At 41.1% G+C, this 13,190-nt stretch overlaps 2 protein-coding genes across 2 annotated transcripts in view; one reads left to right on the top strand and one right to left on the bottom strand.

Moving 5' to 3' along the window:
- LOC135204721 (zinc finger protein OZF-like) overlaps positions 1-13,190 on the bottom strand; it is a 459,750-nt gene that overhangs the window by 399,017 nt on the left and 47,543 nt on the right. The gene's annotated exons all lie outside the window — the stretch shown is intronic.
- LOC135204720 (gastrula zinc finger protein XlCGF8.2DB-like) overlaps positions 1-13,190 on the top strand; it is a 51,366-nt gene that overhangs the window by 34,506 nt on the left and 3,670 nt on the right. The window contains exon 2 of the mRNA XM_064234874.1: positions 1,261-1,356. The gene's annotated coding sequence lies outside the window, so the exon portion shown is untranslated. The remainder of the gene's footprint in view (positions 1-1,260; positions 1,357-13,190) is intronic.

The following is a 13,190-nucleotide window of genomic DNA, read 5'->3' on the forward strand; positions in this document are numbered from 1 at the left end:
TCTCTTTTTTTCTCTCTCTTCTCACACACACACACAGACGTTTCAAATGGAACTTCATAACTCCTCCAGAGCAGGGAACAGAAATAGCTGGATAATTCTTTCAGGTTTGTTTTCCATAAACAATTCCCAGGGATTGGAGCCATTCCTTCGCTGGTTGGTGTCGCTGGTGGGTCTTTTTCTTTGGTCAGAACTGCCAGAGTTGCTTCTCTCCTATTCACTTCTGAAAGACGTAGGTCTACATTCGCCCTAGTCTTTCACCTGGAAGTAGTAATGTTTCTCCTCAGTCGATATTCAACTGCTGATGAGAAACTTCTCTCTGTCTTGCTATTACAGGGACCTCGAGTCTCTTGTTAGCATTTGACTCGTTTAGAGTTCCTGTCTCCCAAGACGGCATCTCGTTCTGCAACAGCATTGGTGAAGAAGATAGGTGATTTGCATGGACCTTCTTCAATATCACGGTGACTTTTCACTAGTATTATTGACTCACACAAGGAAGAAGTGTCTAAGGACACATCTTTCTTCTGGTTTTGTGAGACAATCGGGAGGAGGTTCTCTGCAGCTGGCAACAATGTCACCTCTATGCTCCTCATGAGAGATCATAAAACCAGTGGCTTAATCCATCCCTCGCATTCCGGAGGAATCTGTCGGTCTGGTTACAGAAATGTGGTCTCATCGGACCACATTTATGGCCATCTACATTCAGGTATTGTCCCACAAATCCTTGGAACCTCTTAGACATGTGGTGGCTGCTCAACAAGTTGTTTCCTTCTTACCCAGCCCAATGAGGGTCAGATATTTTGAAAAAATGGTCTGGTTAAAAAACTAAATGATGTGTTGTGAATAAATAAGTTTTGGTCTTGTAGTTCGTTGGAACTAAACCTAGAATGGTATTATATCTCTCCATGATTTATGTATATTACATTGCAGAATTATTGTATTTTCTTTTTTAAGTGGATGTACTGTATGTAAACCATTGCAAATAAAACAAGCTTTACAGTTAGTTTCTGCAATACATTTTTATTTTGAAATGTTTAAGTGAAGGTAGCATATTTTAAAATGACATGCTTTTAGTTTATAGTGATGTGGAATTACCCACACAGACAGGAATGGGAAGAATTACATTTTTTCACACATGTTTTGCCCTGCATTAGTCTAACTTTTGAGTTGAAGCTTTAAGTGCTTAGTGTACAATCTCATTGGTACTGTATTGTGTATAGAAAACTTCTATGTGCTAATGGAGATCACATCTCTTTGTCACAGATAACCTGTACTATTGTTACGGATGATCACTGATAATCTGCTACAGAACAGGTTTTCTTCAGTATCCTGTAAATTTTCCTCAGTAACATATTCTAGGTAAGTGATATAAAAGTGAAGTCACTGCAGTAAGAGAGAATGTCCATGAATTATATATAGTGTTTAATGTAAGCTATATAGAACCTTTAGTCACTTAATGACACTAATGATTGTTCAAAACCCAGTCTGTTGGTTATTCATAATGCACTGACTAAGATTTGTTCCTACACAATATACAAACTTGATGTTCTTTACAATAGGAATTACTAACAGCGAAGCTGGCACACGGCTGATAGAATTCTTGAAGAAGGTGGTCTGGCAGTAACTACCGTCCGGTAGGCAGGGAGACCTGCCTGCCCAGATGTAAACATTCCAATTTTGTTTTCAGCTGTCTTCAGATGAAGACGTGCTTTCGTGAGATCTTGCTCAACTGCCATTAATTAATTTCCCCAGTGGTATCTTTCTTTTATTGTTTTTACATATTTTCAATATACTATGTTTGATATTAATACTGTTAATATGCAGACCCTTTTTTTGTGAGAGCCTTGCAAGCTGCCTGTCCCCTTCATGTATATAGGGATCAGCAGCAAGGGCATATAAACACCCTTACACTTTTTTTCACCCTTTATTAGTAAGGGAAAGCAGTATATATTTAGTATTGAATTTGGGATTCATGCTTACGCTCCAGGAGAATTTACCGGGGGAAACCTCAGAAGTTTTTCTCTCCTGGTATTCTTCCTTCTCCTTGCCCTCTTTGCTCACTTGTCAGGTAAGGAAGAGGGGGTGGTGTGTATGGTGTGGATGCCCTTTGGTACGAGAGGAGTATCATTCTTTATTAATGATGTTTTCTGTTTTCTGCAGGCTGACAGTGAGCGATAGTAAATCACAGCAGTAGAGGGGTGGCTATCTCTTTGTTTTGGTTATCCTAAACCTCGACATGATAGCATGCTCTGGCACTGACTCTCGAGTGTGTGTATGATTCCCCTGCTGTGAATCATATTAAAATGCTGCTGTTTTCCTGAAGTTTTATCACTGGACAACATCTATGCCAGCTGCCCTGTGATTATTGACTACTTCTGATGATGTCTGTTCTTCATCCTGTAGGACAAGTCCCGCTGAAGAACATCTCCATTGCCTTTCCCTTCCTTTTCTGAAGCTCAAGGAGGCCTCCTCTGGCCAAGAAGAGGAATGATGCTTCTCCTCCCCTAAGGAGTCCTCCTGCAGGATTTCTAAGGGGCTGCCTCCTCCCGAGGAAGCGTAATGGGATCTTTCATTGGCTCTTCCCAACCTTCAGTTCAGACACAGGGCAAGAGAAGGGACGAGACATTCATGTGTCTCGTCCCTTTCTTCTTATTATGTTGTGTTGGACGCTCGTTACGCTCGTTCGCAAGTCATTCAAAGTGCGGGGGCTTCTATTAACACGCGGGCATTCAGAGCTGTTGATGGACCTTCCCGGTTCAGGCACAGGATGAGAGAAGGAACAAAACATTCGTGTGTCTCATCCCTTTCTGCCAACACAAAGGAGTGCTCATCAGTTCTTGGTACACTCATCTGGTGTTCTGATTCTGAGGATTCAAACACCTGGATTCAATGCATTCCCTGGCTCTTTCTGTCCTTTGGGAGGATTCCAATTTGCAGTCTCCCATGGGTCTCGTATTTTGGGAGCCTCAAGTCCATATTCTGTTAAATCACACTCCTGATCCAGTCTTAAATTCTCGCATATAAGACTGGTTCTATGCCTGTTCCTCCTTGACTTCTATGGAAGTCAAAGAAGGACCTCTCCTGATGATTGTCTGATGAGATTCGAGAGTCTCGCTAATTGCTTGAATTCCTTAGAATTTTTGGTGCTCTCTAGGTGTTTTGTTTTCGGTGATTTCCAAACACGCAGGTGAGTCAGGCATTATCGATGATTGTTATCACAAGAGTCAGGAATCTTGGCGAGCGCTTGATTTCTTGGGAATTTTCATGTGCTCATTGAGTGCTTGGTTTCATCTGTTTCCGAGCAATCGGGTGAGACAAAACTCACCCGATTATTGTTTTACAAGACTTGGGAGCCTCTCCAAATGCCTAGTTCCCTTGGAAATGCTAGCACTTGCTGATTGCTGGGTTTCTTGCGATATCCGAGCTCTCAAGTGAGAAAAGTTTTCATGATGATTGTCCTTGGGAGAGTCGGGAATTTTGCCAAGCATGTTAATTCATATGAATTCTGGCCCTCGCCGAGTGCTTGCTATTACATCCCTCTACCAGTACAGGAGTTTGCTCTTCAGTCTGGATTGGGCTTATGCAGAGCATGAAACTGCATGCCAACACCTTCTTGGTGCATGATCAAGTCCCATTCTTGTGCCAGGACCTTAGTGTCTGAATACGTAGGACAGCAGGCTAAGAATCCCTCTATTCTTCTTCTTGGGGATTCGGCCTCAAAGGAGAATAGTCTATTGGGGGGAGGTGATAGTTCTCTGCTGACAATTGCCACTCATAATTATGTGGTTGTGATCTGCTCAGCTCACTCAACTCGGCTTGGCTTGTCCGGGTCAGCCAAATGAACTCTGCCCTTGATCAGGTCGATTCTTTACCATAGCATAACGCCCTCCTTTCCCATGTTACGGTCTTCATGCAGTCCTGGTGTCATCTCCTAGAGAATCAATTTCCACAGGAAGGGGTCATCGTCTTCATCCTCGTCGGTCTCATCTTCTACCGCCTCCTCCCTTTTTCCTCCTAGACTTAATATGTACTTTGCTCTTCAGTGTAGTTTTCTTTTGAGTTTTCAGAAAACCTCATAGAAAAGCAGCAACTTGTTTCTCTTCATTGGTGCTGTGAGTGTTGTGTTATTAGAGTCTAGAACATTTCACAAACCTTCACATTTATGAATTAACAATTTATGCAAAATACATAGCCACGATATTAAAGAATGGTTGCGGTTTTCAGACTTAGGCATAAACATATGAGAAGAAATGACATAAAACCCACATGTGCCATTTACTTAAATATCACTTTCTTAAGGTAGATCTGTTATAAGTGATCCATTTATCTTCTGTTGACATAAATGTATATACATAAGTATAGTAGAACCTCTATATATGAAAGTCCCTACGTACAAAAAAATTCAGGTTACGAAAGTAAAGACAAAGATTTTTTTTGCTTCTGTGTACGAAAATAATTCAGGTTGTGAAAGGGTAAAGTCCAAGATTCGCCCGGGTTGCCGAGAACAATTTTAAAACTAGCACGCCGCCAACTCAGTAGACTCACCACCATCCTCCCACTCTCCCACTGGTTCCTGATGCTAGTCACCGCCATAAGATCCTGCTTTCCTATTGGTCAGCATCTGTCCCATCATGCCTCTATGTAAAGACGTTCCTTGACCATATTTTGCGGAAGCGTTATTGTAAACACTGGAATTTGTTCATTCACATATATTTTGTTTGTTAACATACATTTGTGTTAGTGATTTCACTTTCGTTGTACTGTAAGTTACTTTATCGTGTTGTGTGTGAACTTACTTTATTAGCCATGGGTCCCAAGAATGATGCTGAAGTTCACTGAAAGAAGAGGATGCTTCCTATGGAGATCGAAGATGGAGATAATCAAGAAGTGTTAATGTTTTCTGCTATTTGTTAATGTGTTTTGTAAAGTTTAGTGTTAATGTTTTCTGCCATTTTTTAATGTGTTTCGTAAAGTTAAGTGTTCATGTTTTTTGCCATTTGTCCTCCTTCTCTGTCGTCACTTTCGGACATCGCCTCACTCAAAAGGTGAGGTTCCACATTTTACTACATACGTACGTACATGTACGTACAGTATTTCTTGTACCCTGTACACTAATACACTTTATTTACAGGTACAGTCATGGTTATGTTAGGTTTTGAATGGTCCAAATTGTTGTGTTTCATTGTTTATTGGTCAATTTAGCATTATAAAATTTACTGTGGTGTTTTTGTAGGGCTTCGAACGTAGTTCTAGATACAAAAAAAATCAGGTTACGAAGGTCTCTTCGGAACGGATTAATTTTGTAACCTGACGCACTACTGTATGTAGCTTATACAGATATTTCAGGATAGTGATATTTTGGGATAATTATTTTATCCGAAAAAATGTGTGAAATCAATATATTTGATAATGAAATAGATAAAATTTGTCAAGGAAATCAAATGTTTATCTGCTAGAAAGTAATTATTGTATTTATTGTTAATAAAAAAAAAAATTGTTTACTTTTGGCTTCTAAAATGTTTATTTTGCACTACAGGTGCAAAGGCCATGAACTTTTACAATGTTCACATCAATCCATGGATCCATGTGCTTAAACATACCCCTGAGAGGTTTGTGTGTTGTCCACTCAGATAAAAAATGTTGCTCAGATCCCAAGCTTTAATTTGATGCTATAAAATAAACTTTTGTATGAATGTGAAGTGAAACTTCAATTTTCGCCAGATGTGAACTCCACTTTCACTTTCAATTGCTGCAGGCCTTTTAAGCAAAAGCCTATCTAAGGAGCTTTGTTTCTGCCTCCCTTTCAAAATGTTGTGGAAATTAGTAAGGCAAGTGTCATTAAAAAGAGCTGAAGCACAAACAGTAGACAATTTATCAGGGTGTTTCTTAGCTAACACTTCCTTAATCTCCCTTGAAGAAATAACTTCCTCCAGTTTGACCTGATCTCTTGCGAACACTCCCGAATGTTGCGTCGTCTGTAGCTCGATCAACTCCTCAGTCGTGAGTTCTTCTTGATGCTCCTCGACAAGGTCGTTGACATCTGCCTCATCTAGCTCCAGCTCCATGGACTTTCCTAGAGACAATCTCTTCCAACAGAGCGGTCTCAGGCTCAGGCTACAATTTCGTCCATGCAGAATTTAAGGTTCAGCGAGTGACACCCTGCCATGCTTTATCAATAATTTTCAAACGATTTACAATGTTGAAATGGTCCTTCCAAAATTCACGAAGGGTGAGGTTGGTATTATCTGTGACATCAAAGCATTTCTTGAACAAATGCCTTGTGTACAACTTCTTGAAATTAGAAATGACCTGTTGGTCCATGGGCTGGAGCAGTGGACTGGTGTTTGGGGGGAGATAGAGGACCCTAATAAAATCAAATTCATCAAGAATGTCATCTTCAAGACTTGGTTGGTGGCCATGGGCATCTAGGATGAGAAGACATTTCAATGGCAGGTTTTTTCCAGCAAATATTTCTTGACTGCTGGACCAAAGGCCAGATTTACCCATTCTGTGAAAAAAATGCCTGGTAACCCATGCCTTTGCACTAGCTCACCACATCACTTGTAGTTTTTCTCTCAAGATCTTGTGACTCATGAAAGCTTGTGGGTTCTCGGATGATTCACCAACAGTGGCGTGATGTTGCAGTCACAGCTAGCATTAGCACATAAGGCTAGAGTGAATCTATCCTTCATGGATTTATGGCCCGGCAGTTTCTTCTCTTCAGCCATGATGAATGTCGTCCATAACATCTTTTTCCAAAAAAAGACCTGTTTCATCACAGTTGAAGACTTGTTGGGGATGTAACCTCTCGCAGCAATAAGTGCAGCCAATCGTTCAATGTACTCCTCCGCGGCTTTCACATCTGAGTTCGCAGCTTCCCCATGCCTCACAACCAAGTGGATCCCGGTTCGCTTTTTAAAATTATCGAATCATCCACAACTAGCTTTAAACGTCTCCCTAGTTGGCATTTATGTCTCCCCACCCTCAGCTGCTTCCTTTTGTTCCAAATCTTCATAGATTGTGCTGACCTTCTCACAGATGATTGTCTCAGTAATGCTATCTCCCGCCGGCTGCTTCTCCTTAATCCACAGCAACAGAAGCCTCTCCATCTCGTCATTTATATTTGTCCATAACTTAGACATGATGGTTATGGCTTTGTAACCCTTTGTGCTCATGGTAGCATCCTTGTATTTGAGGATTGTACATATCGTCGATGTACTCTGCTCGTAAACACGTGCCAACTCACTCATGCAGACACCACGCTCATGTTTCTTGATAATTTCATGCTTCATCTCCATCGTCATCATGCGTTTTTCTTCTCACTGCTAATCTTAGCACTTGCTTTCTTAGGACCCATCACTTATTACAAAAAATGTTCACAAATACAGTGAAAATCATGTAAATAGTGCAAACACAACACGGGAGACGCTCGGGAGATGTGTACTATCTTTTGTTTCTTTGATTCAGATTATCATCAAGCCAGATATTTTCAATTAGGCTAAATACTTTTGCATATAAGTTTCACTCATCGAGCTTATGCTATGTGCAAGATGTCGGCTAGTAATTGCCTTAAGTAATCTGGATTTTACATTATTCCTTTAGGCCAAACTTTTGTTTTTAGATTTTGTTTACCAGCCATAAGCTATAAAGCTATTGTAGTCGCAACTTATCGGTAAATATAGTTACCTTGAAGTAATTTGTGAATGTTAAGACATTCTTTTAGGCCAAATGTAGGAACACATTTTGTTTTGTTTACCATGCCTGCGATACTCATCCCTTTCCTTTACAAAGACTGATAGTGTGGAGGTTGAAAAGTAGTAAGGAGAGAATGTTGTTAATGTTTGGCTACAGAGGCCTTGGCATACGGAGGCTCTTCCATGGTGTCACGCAACTGTTGAATATTTCACATCTTCGCTACTAGCCTCCAGAAGCTTGGCGGACTGGAGCACAGGCCACTATAGTCAATTAGCGAGTCATGTAATTGGTTACTGATTTCGATTTCTTTGAATTCGATTACTTTGAATTCCTGATAATTTTTCTAATAATTGCTTTTTGAGTAATTGGTTATTTGTAAAATTATTCTCTTATATTAGAGTGGACTTTGCTCTGAGACTTTAATGTGAAAACTGCTTGCTATTATAAATATACGTATTGACTTTGATGTTTTAATACGAAAAGGACTTGGTGATATAAAATTACCATTATTATATTATCATTTTTAAAAGGTTATACATACATTTAAAATATATGTAAATACATGTCTGAGTATATGAAATGCTAATGTTATTGATACACTTTATGATGTTTTCAGACCTAGATGCCAAAATTTCCTCTAGGCTTATATAAATTACTATAAAGTACTATAGGCTGTGAGTTATTCATGATGCACTGATTGACATTTTTGGCAGCTTTCATCTTGTTACTTTGAGCTTTTGTTTTGAATGTTAACTTACCACAAAGTACAAATAATCTGTTGTTCCTACACAATACACAAACCCTCGGCCTTTATCATAGGAATTGTCTTCAGCAAAGCTGGACACTGCCATTAAACTTTTAACAAGGTTGTTTGGCAGTTAACTACTGAACGGCCGTGTGGGAGGCCCTCCTTCCTTGTCAGTAGAGTGTCACTTTACCTTCAGCCGACGATGTGCTGCGTGCTGCCCTCTGCCCTGCTTGCCGTTTGCTTCACTTTGTTTGCTTTGCTAAACATCACTCTTTCCTGGTGGGTTAGTATTCTTTTTTATTCAAGGGTCTTATACCAAGCAGCTTATTGAGCTGTAGGATCCCGACTATGGCAGACCAAAGTTCAAACTTTCGTGGTGGTGCCACCATCGCTAGTGTAGGTGGCAGGTAACTGCCCACTTCCGTTACACAGGTATGATGACACTGCACCCCTCAATTTGATTTCTGCTGGCTTCTGTGTAACATCGGTGATTTTGCAAACCTTCTTTGTCATCTTTTGGGTGGTTTTTTCACTTTCCTGCTATTCTGTGACATACTATTTCGTTGTGGCTTTGTTTATTTCAATTAGCTTAGCTATTTTGACTATTTTTGCTGCCATTTATTCTCAAAATATCAGATTCTAGTTCATCTGTGGTTAGTTTTGCACTGATGGGTGTATGTAAAACTAGACTAGTTAAGGAGATTTATGATTCTCACTCTAGATCAGTGATTCTCAACCCGTGAGCCGTGCCACCCTTCTGCACCACGACTATCCCCAAGTGCGCTGCGAAAATTTCATGGATAGGTGTATAATCATTCTCAGAGTAATTTGGTTTTCTGTAATTTCCAAATACTCGGGCAATGGGTATTCCCAATACTTATAACAATAAACGGGAGTCTTGCTGAGCACCTGGATCGCTTTGTTTCACTGGCATTAAGGTGAAACAAGGCCCGCAAATTGACTTGCAAAAGTCGAGTTTTCTCGCCGAGCATGGAAAGCTTTTTAATTCTAGCACTCGCTGAACACTCACTATCACGAGTGCTTGGATAGTGATATGAGCTTTTACCATTACAGATGAGTTCGCTCTTCAGTCTGGTTTGGAGTTATGCAAAGCTTGGTATTGTCTGGGACCTTAGGGTCCACATAGGACAGCACACACAGAATCCCTTTTTATTCTTCTTCTTGAAGCTTCAGCCGCAAAGGAGAACTCTTAATTAGTAAGAAGAAGTAGATCTATGTTGATGATTACCACTCATAATTATGTAGTGGTGATCTGCTCAGCTCACTTGACTCAGCTCGGCCAGCTAGCCTGCCGAGATGAGTGCTCAGCTCTACCACAAACTCTGCTCTTGATCAGTGCGAGTTTTCACACGGGGGTTATCGTCTTTGTCATCTCACTCCTCACCTCCCGCTTCGAAGGTTTCCACAGCCTAAGAAGAGGAAGGTAGTTTCTCTACCCCCAAGAAATCTCGCCTCGAGACTTCAGAGAGTTTGCATCCTCTCCTTAGGGAGGAAGCAGTATGTGGTCTCTTCAGCTCACTTGTTCTTTCTGGAGTGGGAACCAAGACACTATCCCTAAAATATTGTGTCTCTGAGCCCCTGGAGTTCAAACCCAAGTTCGTTATCTTGTCTCTGGTTCCAAGGGCGTGGCTCATGGAAATGGGGCTGTGTCTCGTACTCGTGTACGAGTCTCTCCAAGTGTACAGCCTCCAGCAGGGGGTCTTACACCCACAGTCAGTGATGGGTAGTCTTCTCTCCATCATGACAGTGGTGCAGGGCGAGAGAAGGGACTGAGTCGCGTTGGTGGCTCGGACCCACCTGTGAAAGCCAGGAATGGTTATTCTTCAAGTGCCAAGATCGATGTCACTGTCTCTTGGGACAAGGTATCTGAAGGAGATTGGGGGAGGTTCTCTGTTTAGTCCTTTTCTTGAGGTTCGATCACAGAGAAGATAGATGCATAGCAAGACGTGGCAAGTTCTTGCCAGCTTTTATTGCATTCAACTCCACTCAACTTTTGCTCATGATTGGGCGAATGAAATGGTTGTAAGGAGTGAATGCTTCATTTGACAGAATTCAGAGAAGAGCAAGCAAGAACAGTCAATCCTCCTCTCTTTTTTCCCCTCTACTTTCTGGGCCACACTGGGATGATGAGGGAATAAGAGGAACTCTACAAAGTCTACTCCCCAGAGTTCGAATCCAAGAGCCTATGCTTTTGGTTCAATCTTAGGATCTTACCGAACATATGTCAATCTGTTAGGAAAAATAGCGCTAAGAAGTTTGAAAGCCTCTCCAGTGCTACTGTTTTGGGAAAAACCGGTTCGGCTAGAACTAGTCATGTTTGGTGTCCTGTAATACAGCTTCACCTTCACTCTCTTCATTAGAGTATGAAAGAGGTCTGCTTCCAGTCCTCATTCTTGTCATTCGAATGAAGAAGAATTAGGCCGGAGCTTGATTTACAGGAACCTAAAAATATACTAGTATGTTCTCCTCATGACATGCGTATGTAAGTTAATTCTTTTGGTATGTGACCGAGAGAAATAGTACCTTCTCTTAATTAACCTGAAACTCAGGACAGCCTTTCAGGTCTCCCAAGAGTTTCCAATTTTAATTTTGAGACGCCTACTTATATTGTTTGCCAACAACACCACAACATTTGCATTATCACCAAACAAGAGGATTTCTTTCCCTCCCATTTCAGTTAAAATGCAGATTTTTTAATGTATCTTTTTGTGTTTGATGCCTCTAAGCCGAACGCATTCCAATATGGAATGTACTACCAGGCAGCTCAGTATAATGAGTCGATCGAAGGGCAGAGTACTGCCCTCTCTCTGAGATTCTGTTCATATTAGTATTTATTCTCCTCTATCGAGGATTAACTACTGATCCAAATCTCTCTGACCAGCCATCACAGACCTAGGTCTGTGGTTGGCTCGAAATCTCACATAAGGCCATCGTCTTGTCCCTCTACTTTTGACGTTGTGAGAATTTTCAGACAGAGAATATATCTCATTAGACTCATTATCATCTTACTGTTACCATATGTATAACAGAAGTCTGTAGTCCTCTGTTCCATCACTCATTGCCCCCTGGCTTCTGCAATGACACAGAATGATTTTCTTCAGACAATTTGAGTTTTTTCTTCTATGTATTCTCTAATTTGTAAGGTGTTCAATTATTCTTTGTTCACCCTGAATTGAAAATTAATAACGGAAGACTTAGCCTGTTTACCGCCCGACTAGCTCTGCTTCCAGAGTAGATAGAAAAGTTCCTCCCTGATCCAACACATAAAAAGCAGTTCTTCAGGCAGTACAACCCCTGTGTTTTCATTACTAAAAGACTCTCCACCTTCAGCCTCACATCCTCCCTCTCGGCTTAATGTAGATCCTAAGTATTTAAACTTTTCCACCTGTTTTATAATCAAACCTCTTCTTCCTTGTATTACTGTACTGCCTCTGTCTTCCCTACTGCTCACCAAAACCTCTGTTTCATTCACATTCACCTTTAAAGTACCCATCTCTTAAGACTCCTGCCACTCTCCAACCCTTCTCTGTAGGTCTTCCATAGTTTTGGCAGTAATCACCAGATCATCAGCATACAACAACTCCCACAGCGCTTCATTCCTGATCTTTTCACTTAACACACCCATTACCAGCACAAACAAAAATGGGCTTAATGCTGACCCTTGTGTAATCCAACACTAACTCCAAAGTTTTCTGTTTACCCAACTGCTGTTATTATTTTTGTGCTTGTTCTTCGATATATCATCTTGACCAGGCTAACAAACTTTTATGGGAATTTCCTCTTCCTCAGACACCAAAACAGCACTTCTCTTGAGATTTTAGCATATGCTTTCTGTAGGTCTATACCTCAAGGATGCATATATTCAAATACCCATCCACCAGTCCTCTTGCAAGTACCTCCACTTAATCTTTGGTTCAGAGCACTTTGTTTTGGGCTCCAAACCGCTTGCCGCTTGTGTGTCCTTGTTCAGTTTGGGCCATGGGCCATGGCCATTTCACCTGGGGTACACCTTCTGAGGTATCTCAATGATTAGCTGGTCCTGGCAAAATCTTGGTCGTAGTTGCTCCTGGAGATAGAATGACTTCTTGTGTTTTGTCAGGACCTTTTTGTAGCAATCAATTTGAGAAGTCTGATCTTACACCCAAGTAGAGGGTAAAGTATCTCATATTCGGCCATGCTGACAGATGCGATAGCAGCAAGAGACTACCCCTCAGACTCTCATATTAGCAAGTTCAGAGAGGCAATGCAGTTATTCCTGTCTCAATAGGAAGAACCAGCTACGCAGTGGCAAGTCATTCTCGGTCACCTGTCATCCTTGCAGAAGCTAGTCCCTCGTGAACAGCTTCACCTTTGTTCTGTTCAGTGGAGAATGAAGGAGTTTTGGTCTCCCATTAGGGACTCCCCATTCTTCCTGATTCCTTTCTCAAGTAAGGAAGGACTTATTCTGGTGGTTAGACGACAGGAATGTTATAATAGTATTGCCATTGGGCACTCGAAATCCTGTGATGCTTCTGTTTTTGGATACATCAACCGAGAGAGAGAATGCACACCTGGAAGAGTTGCTGATTTCAGGTGTGTGGAACCGGACCTTCGTACACCTTCACATCAATATTCTGGATCTCAAGGTGGTATTTTTGGCTGTACAAGAAGTTCAGGATCCAGTGATGGGGAACTCCATGGTGTTTATATAAAAAATACAACTTCACAGTGTTGGCATAGGTTAACAAGC

The sequence above is a fragment of the Macrobrachium nipponense genome, chromosome 47, assembly GCF_015104395.2.
Source record: "Macrobrachium nipponense isolate FS-2020 chromosome 47, ASM1510439v2, whole genome shotgun sequence".
NCBI classification, from domain to species: Eukaryota; Metazoa; Arthropoda; class Malacostraca; order Decapoda; family Palaemonidae; genus Macrobrachium; species Macrobrachium nipponense.